The sequence below is a fragment of the Castor canadensis genome, chromosome 5, assembly GCF_047511655.1.
Source record: "Castor canadensis chromosome 5, mCasCan1.hap1v2, whole genome shotgun sequence".
Taxonomy (NCBI): domain Eukaryota; kingdom Metazoa; phylum Chordata; class Mammalia; order Rodentia; family Castoridae; genus Castor; species Castor canadensis.
The window spans coordinates 51,026,629-51,042,625 of NC_133390.1; positions in this window are offsets into that span (position 1 = coordinate 51,026,629).

Sequence of the window (15,997 nt, forward strand, 5' to 3'; positions counted from 1 at the left end):
AATATATGTTGCAAGTCTAATACTTTGAATATATTGAATTAAATAGAATACATTATTAATATCCACTTCTTTTAAAATATGAGTATTCAAAACTGAAAATTTCATATTTCTATTGGACAGTGAGACCATAGCAATAAAAATTACCATGCCATTTTGGGTTTTTAACATGACTGAGCTGAATTGCCACAGTGGTGATGTGGGCTAGGAATTATTATTGCCACTTTTCATAGGGGGTACAGAGGTTAAAGTCCATGATCACACAGCTGATGACACTGGGATTCATCTGAGGTCTTGCTTTGGTGTCACTCATTCAGGGTGCTAACTGGGTTCCTATAGTTCAGAGGTTGTTAAAATTCCCTCACCATTCCCTATCTATAATTAAAAATAATTTAAAAAAACAAACAAACTGGGATCCTAGTATACTTACTGTATTGTAGCTTGCTTAAAAAAAGCAAAATAAAAAACCTGGATTTCTTTCCAGTAAGCAGGTGTGATTATTGGTGCCTTCCAAAGCAATATCATCATTCCCATTCTAGCAAATGTTAATTGTTCACAAGCTTTCTTCATCTGGTGGTTTATTTCCACTGCCATGCATTTCAGGCTCTAGTTTCTCCTGGAACTTTGTGTTAGCCATAGACAATCTAATAAATGATTTTTTATCTGCTTCCATTATGGAAAAACTGATTTTATTTAATTTAATTCTTAAAAATATATTATTTTGGAAAGCCAAATGCATTCATGTGATAAAAAAATATATCACTGTGTTCAGGGAAAAGTTTCTCCCTAGCTTATCAGTTCGATCCCTTTTCCCCTCTAATCAGGTAACCACAATTAATAGTTTCTTGTGGATCTTTGTAGAATGCTTTATAAACACAGTTTGAAAACTTGAAAATTTCAAAGTTATATTTACTTCTTTCAAATATGATAAATTCTAATTGGTAAACTATCTTCATTTTGTAAAGGTTAATTGCACTAATCAACAAATGTTGTTCCAGTTTCTTGTCTACCTAATCCCTTAACTATGTGTTATCTAAATTTGTATATAATACTCTTCGGAAACCTCTCTGTTGAAAGTTGCCATCCACTATTACAAGTCTTCCTCCTTCCACTGCTCTACCTTTCAGGTCATCCTTGTTATATGAGCAGTTTAACTTTTCTAAAACACAAGTTTGATTGTGTCAGTCCCTCACCCAAACACACAAAATGAAAATGGGTGGAATGAATGGTGGGAAGTAGGGTGAGGTCAGTTTTTGTTTGGTCTTAGAAAGATGAATTTCAAGTGGGAAGTTTTAGAGGAGGGGTTAATTCGATCAAAAGCATTGTTTTACTTAGATCATGCCAGTAACAATGGGCAGGTGAAGTAGAGATGGTGGAGATAAGCCAGAATGATTAGCTGTTGGGGATCAAGTATACTGTACTGTCTTCCCTATAGGTCCTGGGCCTGCCAAACAAACACTATCATCCTTACTGAGAGGCTCACAGGTTTTAATAGCAGAATAGTCCAATTTTATCAGAACTGGTAGGGTTTAACATAGATACAAGGGCAATTTGATTTAAAAGGTTAACATTTTCATTTTAGATGTAAAATACACATCTGAAGCACAAAAAGAATTTCTGTGTTGTGATCGTGAAGGGTTGCTGGGTATCAACTAAAGTCAGATCTTTTCTGTCAAAGGAGTTAATGTGTAACTATCATTGTGCAGATGCCAGGTAACCTCCCCGAATTACTGCCTACATGCTTTGTGAAATTTTGCTTGACCTTTTAAGGTTCTTGTGGTCAAACAAAGAGTTGTGTATCACCAGGTGTCCAAATCTCAAAGTGCTTGCTTAAAGATGAATATTGTCCAAAAGAATTTCCTTTTCCTCTCTGCTTCAAGGTCCCCCAAACCCCACATGCCCCTTTTTCTAGGTAGCCAATTGCGAAGATTATGAACCCAAATCCGTCCATCAGGGTGAAGGGCAGACTTGCATGAGTGGACTTCCTGCTCACTGTGCTTGCCTGCCTGACTTTGGTCAGAGGTATACCCTTCTGCAGAAGTAAATTTTGCCTTGCCCATCAGCTTTCAAGCATGTGTCTGATCTGTGATTATGGCAGCACCTTAGTATTTCTAACACTTGAGCATTTAGGAATCTCTGGCCTCTCTCTTAAGAACCATGCTTATGCTTAATTATCCCCATAAAGGAGTCCTTTTGCCCTTACCTCAGGAATCCAGGGCAGGTGAACCAACAAAACTCCTTTTCAGTTACTATTGTAAATGTGCAGGAATCCGTGCTCCTGAAGTACCTTCTAAACTTCCAGGATTCCTCCCCAAGGTTACTTTGCTAAACTGGGGAGAAGTGTAACCTCCCAGAGCTAGATATTCTCAATTCTCACAGCTTATTCCAGGAGTGAAAGAAATGCCAAAGTTGTTAACAATCAAAATGGAGTTACTGTGTCAACTCTTACAATGGCAATAAAAGTCAATAAAGCTGGGAGATAATGAAGTAAAGGTTCTTGTGCATGATCCCCTGGTAATAGCTGTTACAAAAGATGTCAGAACCACAAGCTTGCACAATTACCAAAACTATTATGCAAAAGTGTTGTTAGAAGGGTATGTGCCCAGCAACTGTCTCTTAAACCTAGGACTGACACTAATCTAGTTATTAATCACTATGAATAAGGATTATTGTTGCAAAATATGACTCAATCATCATCATTTTTATGCTTAAAAACTTTCCCTGGGTATGGGTGTGTAGCTTAATGAGATAAAGTGCTTGCCTAGCATGAGGCCCTGGGTTTGATCCCCAGCACCACAGGAAAAAACAAACTTTCCCTTGCTTCAACTTCTTTGTATATGTTATTAATCAGGCCACACAGTATGCCAATTGCTGAAAAGACTAGTTTTGCAAAAGAGACTGTTGTTTCACAAGGTGGCTAAGTGTGTACAGCCAGGAGAGCAAGTCCCAAACCTGCCTCCTTGAGGATAAGGCTTGGGGACATTTATGGGCTGAAGCATTGGGAAAGCTGATTGGAGGTTAAGAGCAAGTGAAGAGGGTGATTCTAGAGGGCTTATTCTGGAAGTAAGAGCAGGTGGTTTAGGTTCTTCCTCAGTTTCAAATATTGTTTTTTTGTATTACAAAGAATTTACTGCACACACGTTCTTTTTTTTTTTTTCATTTTTCTTTTATTATTCATATGTGCATACAAGGCTTGGTTCATTTCTCCCCCCTGCCCCCACCCCCTCCCTTACCACCCACTCCGCCCCCTCCCTCCCCCCCCAATACCCAGCAGAAACTATTTTGCCCTTATTTCTAATTTTGTTGTAGAGAGAGTATAAGCAATAATAGGAAGGAACAAGGGTTTTTGCTAGTTGAGATAAGGATAGCTATACAGGGCATTGACTCACATTGATTTCCTGTGTGTGGGTGTTACCTTCTAGGTTAATTCTTTTTGATCTAACCTTTTCTCTAGTACCTGTTCCCCTTTTCCTATTGGCCTCAGTTGCTTTAAGGTATCTGCTTTAGTTTCTCTGCGTTAAGGGCAACAAATGCTAGCTAGTTTTTTAGGTGTCTTACCTATCCTCACCCCTCCCTTGTGTGCTCTCGCTTTTATCATGTGCTCATAGTCCAATCCCCTTGTTGTGTTTGCCCTTGATCTAATGTCCACATATGAGGGAGAACATACGATTTTTGGTTTTTTGAGCCAGGCTAACCTCACTCAGAATGATGTTCTCCAATTCCATCCATTTACCAGCGAATGATAACATTTCGTTCTTCTTCATGGCTGCATAAAATTCCATTGTGTATAGATACCACATTTTCTTAATCCATTCGTCAGTGCTGGGGCATCTTGGCTGTTTCCATAACTTGGCTATTGCTGCACACACGTTCTTAAAATTTTTAACATGTATTAATTGCACATATTAATGGAATCTGTTGTGAGATTTCCATACACACATGCAGCCTATGGAAGTTCACATTCTGTTTACCCCTAAAGTTTTCACTGAGGTTTTTTTTTTTTGTTTTGTTTTGTTTTTTAAATTTTATTTTATTGTTTTTACATTTCCTTATATGTGTATACACTGTTTTGGCCACCCCCTCCCCCCCCCAGTTTCAAATATTCTCATAAGTTTACTATTGAATGCATATCTTCATTACAATGCTGTGATTTTCCAAATAAACGTCTCTTTCAGGTTTCTTTTTTTTAAGATAGGGTCTTCTTGTGTAGTACAGGCTGGCCTTGAATTCTAACTCGTGATCCACCTCCCTCAGCTTCTGAGTGCTGGGATTACAGGCATGTACTGCCATGCCCAGATATGGTTTTCATTTAGGTTTGTTATAGGAGAAAGGAAGGGACAAGGGGTGTCCCTTAGTTTTCCAGTTGAAAGTGAGACTTTCTAAGGATCTCACAAAAAGGAAAATCTCACAAGGCGAAGGTTCAGCAAGGATTTATTTCAGTAAAACACAATAGAGAAAAATATGAAAGAGAGAGAAATGTTTCCTGCTTTCCATGAAGAAAATGGGAGTGAATACTCAAAATGGTGGTTCTTAAGTGGGGTATTTATACTTTCTGAGTTGGGGGATTACATGTGGTCATATCTTTCAGCGACCTCTAATGATTAAAAACAATGGGTTCTGGGTGGGTCTATCATCGAAAACACGGGACAGACGTATTGAATTTTACAACTTCCATTTGTCATACATGCCCTCTAGTTTTCTGACTCTCTATTCAAAGAATTTGCAGCTTCTTAACATCTTAAAGGAGTAGGCAGAGGAACTTAACATCTAAAGGGAAAAGGTGATGGGAGGACAGCTTGTCATTCTGATCTTTCAGTTTTCACTTCCTGGATCTAATTTAATTTCAGAGTTTTAATATTTATCATTTTTAATTTCCCTATCACCTCACTTGTCTTAACTGTCTCAGGTTGACACAGGGAGCAGGGTTAGTAGAAAACAGTAATATTCACACTTGATTTGTTCTTACACATATAATATAGTAGTAACTCTATGTACTCTAGATAAAAAGGCTGTCTTGATTGAAAGAAAAAACAACCTTCTTATTCCTTCTTCAGAACTAGGAAATTGTCTTCAGACTAAACCAATATGAAACAGAAAAAGTATTCAGGCAAGTGAAGTGGGGGGGAGGGAGAAGGAAAGAGACAGACAGAGAGAGAGAGAGAGAAAAAGAAGGAAGAGAGAAGTGGAAAATATGAATCCAAGAAGGAAGGAATACTTACAGAATCATGTGATTGAAAATCTAGACACTTGAGTTACTGAATTTTCCCAAACAGAAATTACCAGAGAATTTGAAGAGTGCTTTTTTTTGGGGGGGGGGTTGAACTTAGGGCCTACACCTTTTTTTTTTTGTTATGTTTTTTTCAAGATAGGATCTCCTGAACTATTTCCCAAGGCTGGCTTCAAACTGTTGTGGCAATGTAGTCAGAGGAGAAACCAAGCGACACTCGGAGGAGTGGAGAACTCAGATTTTAATTTTTACGCTAGCGGGCCCAGACGTGTACCTGTGTCTGAGCCCTGAACAAAGGATTCACAGGATATTTAAAAGGCAGTGCAGGGCATCAGGTTATGAGGAACGAGCTCTCCCATAAAGTAGGGCTAGTAGTGGGTGAGAGACCTAAGGTTTAGATAAGAACAGCAGGGGAGTCCTGCTTTGGAAAGTTTATTTACAAGTGGAGACAGAAAGGCAGGAATGGGTGCTTATCTCTGCATGGTGCCTTTCATCTCTGTCCTGAACTTTTGCATGGCTCTACTGGGCAATTCCTCACAGCTCTGTCTGAGGTTACAGCTTTTAATTGACAGTTCACCATGTTTTACAACCCTGTTTCAAGGCTATCTTCCTCTTCAAAACTGTGATCTTTCTGATCGCTACCTCCTGAGTAGCTAGGATTACAGGCAAAAGCCACCTGCACCCGGCTGAAGAGTGCAACCTGCACCCGGCTGAAGAGTGCAACCTGCACCCGGCTGAAGAGTTCTTAAGAAGGGAGTACAGTATAAAGTTTGCAAGAACTCCCTTTGTGTAATTCTGTGGTTACTAGCAGGTTCCTTTCTCACTTCCTGGAGCACAGCTTCATTACCACCTGCCTTCACCTTGTGTTGTCTTTTTGAGGCAGGATAAGATAGAAGGAGGTGACAGGAAATTAGAAATAATATTTAAAAGGACCAGATTAAGGAATTAAACGAGAACCTGGAAGTAAAGCTGAAAATCCCTGAGAGCAACAAGCATTCCCTTTTCTTTATTTTTCATTTCTTGCTTTTAGATGTTGTGTTAGGACCCGGAATCCTATTCCCCCGAGAGACAGAGAGCCAGGCGTGAATGCAATCAACAAAGCAGAGTTTATTGGACTGGCTAGCCAGGGTCGAGCTCCCACACGGACACGCAGGACCGGTTAGGAAAGCAAGACCCTGAGCCTCTTAGGGGGAAATCTTATATAGACTGCAGTGGCGTGCATATTTTTGTTATCAACATTAGACAAGTAGGCAGAGCACATCTTGCTCGTACCTCACATCTTGCTCGTATCTCACATCTTGCTCGTATCTCACATCTTGCATTCCTCACATTCTATATGCCCTAACTGAGCCCTGCCTCATTGCTTATCTTATCTACATGGGATGTTTGGTACTGGTTTCTCCAACAAGGGGGTTGGGGCCCGCTGAGACCTCATATTCCTTTCATTCCCCCCTTTCTTATGGCCTAAATTGAGGAATCATCCTCGAGAGGATGAAGAGCCTGATATTGTTGGCGGAGGACCAGAAGTTGGATAGTATTAATTCGACTTTTGACAAAAGTCATAAGTCGGTTTAGAATCCAGGGTCCTATGGTAACAAGCAGTAGGATGATTATTATTGGCCCTGCCAGTGCAGATAAAAGGGTAGCCATCCATGGGGACTGGTTAAACCAAGACTCGAACCAGCTTTCCCCTGCCTCTTTTTCTCGTTTTCTTTGTTCCAGGCTCTTTCGGAGTTTAGACATGGAGTCACGAACAACTCCGGTATGGTCAGCATAAAAACAACATTCTTCCCCTAGAGCAACACATAGTCCCCCTTTTTGGAGGAACAACAAGTCCAGACCTCGTCGGTTTTGAAGTACTACCTCAGACAGAGAAGTGAGGGATTTTTCTAGGTGGCTAATGGAGGTTTCTATTCTCTCTATATCTTCGTCTATGGCTGCGCGCAGCGAAGACATCCCTTTATGTTGAGTAGCCAGGGAGGCTATGCCGGTCCCTGCCCCAGCCACCCCTAGGCTAAGTAGGGTAGCAATGGTTAGTGTAGAAATAGGCTCTCTCTTCTTTCTCTCACCTGTTCCTATATTCCAGTATGAATATAGACTTTCCTCCGAATGATAGAGGATGCGGGGCAGCACAACCACTATAACACAGAATTCTTTAGAGCTGTTAAACACCTTAGTTGATAGGCATGGGGTGAGTCCGGACCGCGAGCATAGCCACCACCCATTGTCCTTTGGAATTACCCATTTAATAGCATTTCCCCAGGTAGAACTGGCGTTAATAACAGTACATAAGTCCCGTCTGTTCTTTGGCACTTTTCCTAAGCAGGTTCCTTGGCCGTTTACCTGCTGTATGGTCAGACCTCTCTTACGGTCTCCCCAGGAACATTGAGTAGGGTTTTCCTCAGATGAGGTATCGTGAGTGGTGTTTAGCCCTATTGCCTCATAGAATGGGGGCCTCACATCATAACATAACCAACAGGAGTTAGTCATGTTAGGGTTGGTGTGGTTTAACGTCAGGAAGGCAGCACCCACTAGCTCCCAGAGGGGGTCTTTAGATGCGGTCATGAGACTGGGCCTCACCAGGGGAGGGCTGGTTTCTGATGGTCTTGGAGTTGTAACATTAGCCCGAGCTATGGTTGAGGGAAGGTGGTGAGTTGTGGAAGGTTGGGGAGATGGCTTTACATTGGGTGGCCTAAGTACCTTATTGGGGCCTACTGCTGTGGACGGTGGCCCTATGGGCTCAATTTTTAATCTGACCACTATGGTCGAGCCAGCATGTCCACCATATTTATAAAATACAAGTCCCCATACCTTACCTTGTATCCACCCAGGGGTGTCCTTCTTGCCAGTTTCAGTGAAAGTGACCTTGATTCTATCTAGATCCGTGGGCTGGCATTTATGGGTGGGTATTGGAATTCTGTGCCCCCTTAATATCCCATTTACAAAGGCAAATTTGACTAGGTCTGATTTTGATATCCCCCATTTCCATTCACTATCATTGGATGTGACACATGCCCATGACCTACAGAAGGAGTATTGTATCCCCCCACATTCCTGGTTCTTTTTGTGGCCGGGGCAGGCATAAAACCCATAACGTCGGGCTGACTCCGGGGCAGTAGACTTGTAGGCAGGATTGATGTCTCTGAAGCAGAACTGAAGCTCCGGCCACCAAGTTCCTATGGGGGCAGTGCGAGTAGTCTCGTTGAGGGTGGTATGAGTCTCCCCATCGGTGAGTATCCAGGTTTGCTTATAGGGCTGGTGAGGGTTGGTTTCTGCGAGGCTCCCGCTCTGGGCATTGAGCAAGATCAGAGCGATCAGCCACCCCATCCGTGGCTGCTCCTGAAGGCTCTGCATGTTCCCGGGGCCACAAAAGCTTTAGCTTTAATGGGTTGTCTGGGTGCCGCCGTACAGTCCACTCCTTGACCCCTTCTTGTTTTTGATGATTGGCTCGACGCACGTGGGAGTGGTGGATCCAAGGTCCGATGCCATCAACCTTGAGGGCGGTAGGGGTAGTAAACAGTACAACATAAGGTCCTTTCCATCTAGGCTCTAGGGTTTTGGACTGATGCCTTTTAACCCATACCATGTCACCCGGGACTATGCCATGTTCCGGAGCCGGGTCCCTCTTAACAGCGTGGTATGCTTGAATTAAGGGCCAAATCCGTTGTTGCACTTTAGCTAAAGCCTGCAACATGGTCAGGTAATTTGGGGCCAGATCACCTAGTTCTGGGCTTAAGGTCCTCTGAATGATGGGGGGTGGAGCCCCATACAGGATCTCAAAGGGAGTTAGCCCATGGACATAGGGGGAGTTCTGGACTCGGAAGATGGCCAAGGGAAGGAGCGTCACCCAATCACCGCCAGTCTCCAGGGCCAATTTGGCTAAAGTCTCCTTTAGTGTCCTATTCATCCTTTCTACTTGCCCTGAGCTCTGGGGGTTATATTCACAATGTAGCTTCCAATTGGCCCCCATAGTCTGGGCTAGTCCCTGCAGGACCTTACTAACAAAAGCCGGACCGTTATCTGACCCAATTGCCTCGGGCACCCCATATCTGGGTATGATTTCCTCTAGCAAAGCCTTTGCCACTACCTGACTCGTCTCCTTCTTTGTAGGAAAAGCCTCCACCCAGCCTGAAAAGGTATCTATGAATACCAGCAAATATTTGTATCCAAACTTTCCCGGTTTTACCTCAGTAAAATCCACTTCCCAACTTCTTCCCGGAGCCCTCCCCCGTTCCCGAGTACCTGTATGGTGCCCCTCCCTTTGTCCTGGTTTCATGATTGTGCAGCTGGCACAATCTTCCACAATTTGGCGGACTGCTATGGTCTGGTTCGGAAATCGGAGCTGCGCAGATGTCAACAAGTCTAGTAATTTTCTCCGCCCCAAATGGGTGGACTTATGTAAGTTAGCCAACAGGAATCGTCCGAGTTTTTCAGGCAGAATTAACTTGCCTTCCAAGTCGCTTTTCCATCCGTCTTCCCCTTCTCTAAAGGGGGAGTGGGCTCTCATCCAAGTGAAATCCTCTGTGGAGTATTCTGGTCGGGGGGGTAGCGGAGGGAGCTCTGGGACCGGCACGTCTATCGCCGCAACCGTGGAAGGTTGCCCTGTCTCCATGGGAGGACTCACCATTGCTACTCTCTTTGCTTCTTGATCTGCTCTGTTGTTACCGACAGCTTCCGGCGTCTTGGCAGACTGGTGGCCGGGGACATACATCACTGCCACTGCCTTCGGTTTTTCCACTGCCATTAATAGACGCTGGACTTCGGCTAGGTTCTTTAGATGTTTTCCTTCTGCTGTGCGGAATCCTCTTTCGCGATAGATGGCCCCGTGGACATGGATGGTACCGAAAGCATAGCGGCTATCGGTGTAGATATTGACTCGCTTTCCTTTTGCCCTCTCCAGGGCCTCTGCCAAGGCAATTAATTCCGCTTTTTGGGCTGATGTTCCGGGTGGGAGGGCGCTGCTCCATACCGTATTTCCTTCTTGGTCGACTACAGCTGCCCCTGCCCTTCGGGCTCCATCTTGGAAAAAACTGCTTCCATCCGTGTACCAGTTTAATTTGCAGCCGGACAGGGGGGTATCCTTTAGGTCAGCCCGTACCTGTGTAACTTCGGAGAGGAATTCTTTGCAGTTATGGACAGGTGTCTGCAGTTCCGGGTTAGGCAACAAGGTGGCAGGGTTCAGGATTACGGGATCTGTGAATGTGATCCGAGGGGAATCCAACAAGAGCCCCTGGTAGTGGGTGAGCCTGGCATTCGTCATCCATTTCCCAGGGGGTTGTTTAAGGATTCCCTCCACCGGGTGAGGGGCCGTTACCCAGAGGGCCTGTCCAAAGGTTAGTTTATCGGCTTCTCTCACCAGCACGGCAATGGCCGCTATGATGCGGAGGCAGGGGGGCCATCCTGCCGCTACTGCGTCTAATTTCTTGGAAAAGTATGCCACTGGTCTCTTCCAGGGACCTAGCTGTTGGGTCAAGACTCCTTTGGCTACCCCCTTTTTCTCATCTACAAACAGAGTGAATGGTCTTGTAGGATCTGGCAAGGCTAAGGCAGGGGCCTGCAAAAGAGCGTCTTTTAGCTGATCAAAGGCCTGTTGTTCTCTCTCTCCCCAACTCCAATCTGGAGCTTCTTTGGTGGCCTCATATAGGGGTCTGGCTATTTCCGCAAATCCTGGAATCCAGAGTCTACAGAACCCCGCGGAGCCCAGGAATTCTCTCACCCCCCTAGTGGATGTCGGGGATGGGATAGCCAGAATAGTCTGTTTCATGGCATCAGTCAGCCATCTTGCCCCATCTGCAATCCGATAACCCAAATATGTCACTGACCTTTTACAGATGTGAGTTTTCTTGGCACTTGCCCGATACCCCAGCTCACCTAATTCCGTTAGCAGGTGTTCAGTAGCCTTGATGCACTCCTCTCGGGTTTCTGCCGCTAACAGTAAGTCATCAACATACTGTAATAGAGTGACTCGTGGGTGGCTCCGACGAAAAGGTTCCAGGTCCTGGCTCAGGGCCTCATTAAACAGGGTGGGAGAGTTTTTAAATCCTTGCGGCAGTCTGGTCCAAGTGAGCTGTCCGGATTGGCCCCCATCTTCATGCCATTCGAAAGCAAATAGCGGCTGACTAATTTCTGACAATGGAATGCTGAAGAAAGCATCTTTCAAATCAAGGGTTGTATACCATACTTGCGAGGGGGGTAGGTGGCTGAGCAAGGTATAGGGATTCGGAACGGTGGGATGAATGTCCTCCGTCCGCTCGTTTACCTTTCGTAGGTCTTGCACAGGCCTATAGTCCCCGCTTCCCGGCTTTCGGACGGGGAGCAGAGGAGTATTCCAGGCAGACTGACAAGGTCGCAGTACTCCTTCCTTTATTAGCCTGTGGATATGAGGGGCTATGCCTCTTCGGGCCTCCTCAGGCATAGGATACTGTTTCACCCGAATGGGGAGAGCAGAAGCCTTCAATTGTATAACTACGGGCGGGAGGTGTTTGGCGAGGCCGGTTCCCGCAGTCTCCGCCCAGGCCGTGGGAAATCTTTTTACCCAATGAGTCATGTCCCCTCCTGGTTCCTGTTGACTCTCAAACAGACGATGCTCGTCAGCCAATGATAGGGACAAGACATGAATCGGGCTCCCTTCTCGATCAGTCACAATTATTCCATCTGGTTCAAAATGGATATGGGCCCCTATTTTGGTGAGTAGGTCCCGTCCGAGCAGGGGAGCGGGGCTCTCAGGGACGACCAAGAAGGAGTGTGTGACCTGGTGTTTTCCTAAGTTCACCTTTCTTTTGGTAGTCCATGTACATAACTGCGTACCGGTGGCCCCCTGAACAACACTTGTTCGTGCCTTGTTCAAAGGTACATGTGCCTTGTTTAAAACCGAATATTGGGCGCCGGTATCCACCATGAACCCCATCGGCTTCCCCTCCACATGCATTGTTACCCAGGACTCGGGGAGGGGGTCTGAGCCCCGTCTCCTTCAGTCCTCTTCTCCGGCTAGTAGGACTCTGGCCTGCTCTACTGCTCGTTCCCTTTCCCTGTTTTCCCCTGGTCTCCTTCCAAACCCTCTTCTTCCCTTTAACTTAGGACATTCTCTCTTCCAATGCCCCGTTTCCTTACAGTAAAAACAGTGTTCCTTATCCGGGGTCCTGGCGTGGCCCCCTCCTCTGGGTTGGTCCCGGACACCCGCTAGGAAAATACGAGCCATTTCTCTCTGTTGCTTTCGGTTTTCCTTAGCCTGGAACTCCCGGTCCTCCTTTCTCAATTTCTCCTGGGCTTCCCTGTCTTCCTTTCTCTGTCTTTCCTCCCTTTCTTCTGGAGTTTCCCTAGCGGTAAAGACTTTTTCTGCTACCTGTAGCATTTCCCTTATAGTCATCTCCCCTAAGTTTTCCTGTTTATTGAGTTTTCTCCTAATGTCTGGAGCTGCCTGATTAATGAATGAGAGTACCACAGCAGACCGGTGGAGGTCCGCCTCAGGGTCAATCGGGGTGTACTGATGGTATGCCTCATGGAGGCGCTCTAAGAAACCGGCTGGGCTTTCGTTTTCCCCTTGAATGACTGCTTTTACTTTTGCAAAATTGGTGGGCCTTCTAGCGGCCGCTCGGAGACCGGCCATAAGAGTCTGGCGGTAGATCCGAAGACGCTCCCTACCTTCTGCGGTCCCGAAATCCCAATTAGGGCGGCGTAGGGGAAAAGCCTCGTCTATGGCCGGTTGGAGAGTTGTGGGTCTCCCATTATCCCCCAAGACGTTCTTCCTCGCTTCGTTGAGGATGCGCTCTCGTTCCTCCGTCGTAAAAAGAGTATTGAGCAGCTGATGACAGTCATCCCAAGTGGGACGGTGTGTATGCATGATGGACTCCAGGAGATCTATGAGACACTTGGGGTCTTCAGAAAAGGGCGGGTTCTGCGTCCTCCAGTTATATAGATCACTGGAGGAGAAGGGCCAGTACTGAAACTGTTGCCCTCCTCCTGGTCCCCCTTGGCCCACCATCCGGACTGGAAGTGTAGGGACAGTTTCCTCCCCCTGTGTTGATGAGGGGGGCCCGTCTTCCCCCTCCCTTTCCCGGATCCCTCGGGGGCGAAGTCTTCGACCCATTCCTCCTCCTGCTGCCAGTCCTGTTGAGGAGGATGAGGAAATTTCCTCCTCCGGGGCACTGGCTTGGCCAGGGGGAGTCACGTATGGAGGCGGCCGATCTTCCTCTGCCCCTGCGAGGGATGGGTAAAGGGAGGAACTCTCTGGTAAGACCGGAGATGGTGAAGGAGATGCCCTAATTTGAGGACCGGTCAAGGTGGGAAGAGGAAGTTTTTCCTCCTCCTTTATGATCAAGGTGGGCGTGACTGGGGTTTTAGCCCCGGGGGCCGAACTGGAGGGGTGGGTCAGAAAAACTGTTAACCAAGGGGGAGGGTTCCTCACCAGATCCTCCCAAACCAAAATGTAAGGAACTTGGTCTGGATGGCCTCGATTGTCTGGCTGAAAAATGACTGCTTTAACCTTAGTGATCAGGTCTAGGGAGAGGGAACCTTGAATGGGCCACCCGACTCCAAAGGTGGGCCACTCTGCAGAACAAAAGGTGTCGAACTTACCTTTCTTGATGACCAGACCCGCATTTAAGGCCCTTTCTTTAACTTCTGGAAAGTGAGAAAGGATCAGAGACTTTGGGGTTGTTTGTCCCTGTCCCATTGTGGAAGGAGACTCAAACACCAAGAGAGATAGAACAAAAAGGGTAAAGGCAACAATAATTCCACACACACACAACACTCTCCAGCACTCGCTCGGACCGGTCCTTCTCTCACACTGGTGCGCACCCCATTCAACCTCCTCACCGTCCAACTGGGATATCAGGCCGAAAGGCGTCCACTTGACAGGTGGTCGGTCGACTAGCTCAATTAGTTCTTCACCTGGCGCCAGGGTTCCTAAAATGCTCGAGCCCAAATGAGAGGAAAGCCTCTCCCAATAGGACCCTGTGGTCCTCCTTGTAAGATTCCCAGAATGAATCTCCCTGGGGATTGGCCGAATCCCCGCCGCGGCCCAAATGGAACACTCAAGTTCCTCCAAATGAGGGTCTGGGATCCCCTCCCAACGCCTAGGACTTGGGATCGCCCCTGCTTTCTCGCAGGCAGGTTCTGTCTCTCGAGAAAATGAAATCTCGGTGGGACCTCCAAATGTTAGGACCCGGAATCCTATTCCCCCGAGAGACAGAGAGCCAGGCGTGAATGCAATCAACAAAGCAGAGTTTATTGGACTGGCTAGCCAGGGTCGAGCTCCCACACGGACACGCAGGACCGGTTAGGAAAGCAAGACCCTGAGCCTCTTAGGGGGAAATCTTATATAGACTGCAGTGGCGTGCATATTTTTGTTATCAACATTAGACAAGTAGGCAGAGCACATCTTGCTCGTACCTCACATCTTGCTCGTATCTCACATCTTGCTCGTATCTCACATCTTGCATTCCTCACATTCTATATGCCCTAACTGAGCCCTGCCTCATTGCTTATCTTATCTACATGGGATGTTTGGTACTGGTTTCTCCAACAAGGGGGTTGGGGCCCGCTGAGACCTCATATTCCTTTCAGTTGAATTTTACTTTCCTTGAACAATTGGGAAGACCCAGGGGTGTCAGGTAAATGGATTCTTTGATCAGAGGGGGATGCTCATTGTCTCCATGATTTGAGTACTATTAAGACCGATTTTAGCCATGTTTTGAATAACAGACACACCCTAAACCTATTGTCTCCACGCTCGGAAACGTTCCAACATGATTAGGGGTTTCTAGGAGAGGTGACCAAGGATCTAAATGGGCATTCAAGATGGAATCCCTCGGTTCAGAAAGTATCCGTCCATACACCTGGAACAAGGACTGTTATTTGGAGCTGCTTTGCTCTCTCCTCTTGTGTGTGAAGCAAGAGTTTCTACTTTTTTCCTGCTTTGCCTTGCTTTACTAAATAAATCTTTGCTAAACTCTCACCTTGGGAGGTTTTCCTTACTGCGAAACCCTCCAAAACGCCTTTCTTTGTGATTATCAAGTACCTGTGATTCTCGTGGGAATTGGGAGGCTGAATGGAGGTTTCTGCTCTTTTTGTCTCTCTCTGGGAGATTTTCATCTTCTACTCCTCAGCTATTTTAGAATCTTTCCATCTTTTACCCCTAGCTTCATTTCACTTCCCCTGTCAAGTCTTTCCAGAAGATTGTAATTTCCGTTTCTTTCTCCATTTACTGAAGTGTTTATAACTAAAAGCCCAACATGTAGTAGTTAATCAAAAGTGTGAGTCTCCTCCCCTCCAAACAGGCAATGTAATTCCTTAGTTTGGAGACTATTTAAGCTTCTTTTAAAAATTCTTGGAAAAGTTCTGGGTTCATACTTATTAAATATACTTCCAGGTTAAAAATTTTGTCAAATATGCCAAGAACAACTGCTTAAAAACGCTGTATAAACGTTTGTTTCAGCAAGAAGAAACTTCATTTTGACTGTCTCGACAAGATCTCTAAGTCATTCCTCGAGTGAAGTTGAAATCTTTCAATTTATTAAGAATTGTAAAAAAAAAAAAAAGGCCTCCATAGAGAGAGTTTAGCAATAAGCTCTCAGATTCGCTCTGCAGTAACAGGCCTATAATGATCCGGACGGGAAAGTGTCAAATTTCGCAAACACCTCGGCGGGGAGTGACACGATCAACTACGCAGTTTGTTCGTCCATCCAATAACGGCGATGACCAGGGCCTTACAGCCGCTCAGATGCCAGCCGGCGTTCGCATCCTTAGGCAGCCAATGGGGCCGTGTGGGTGCGG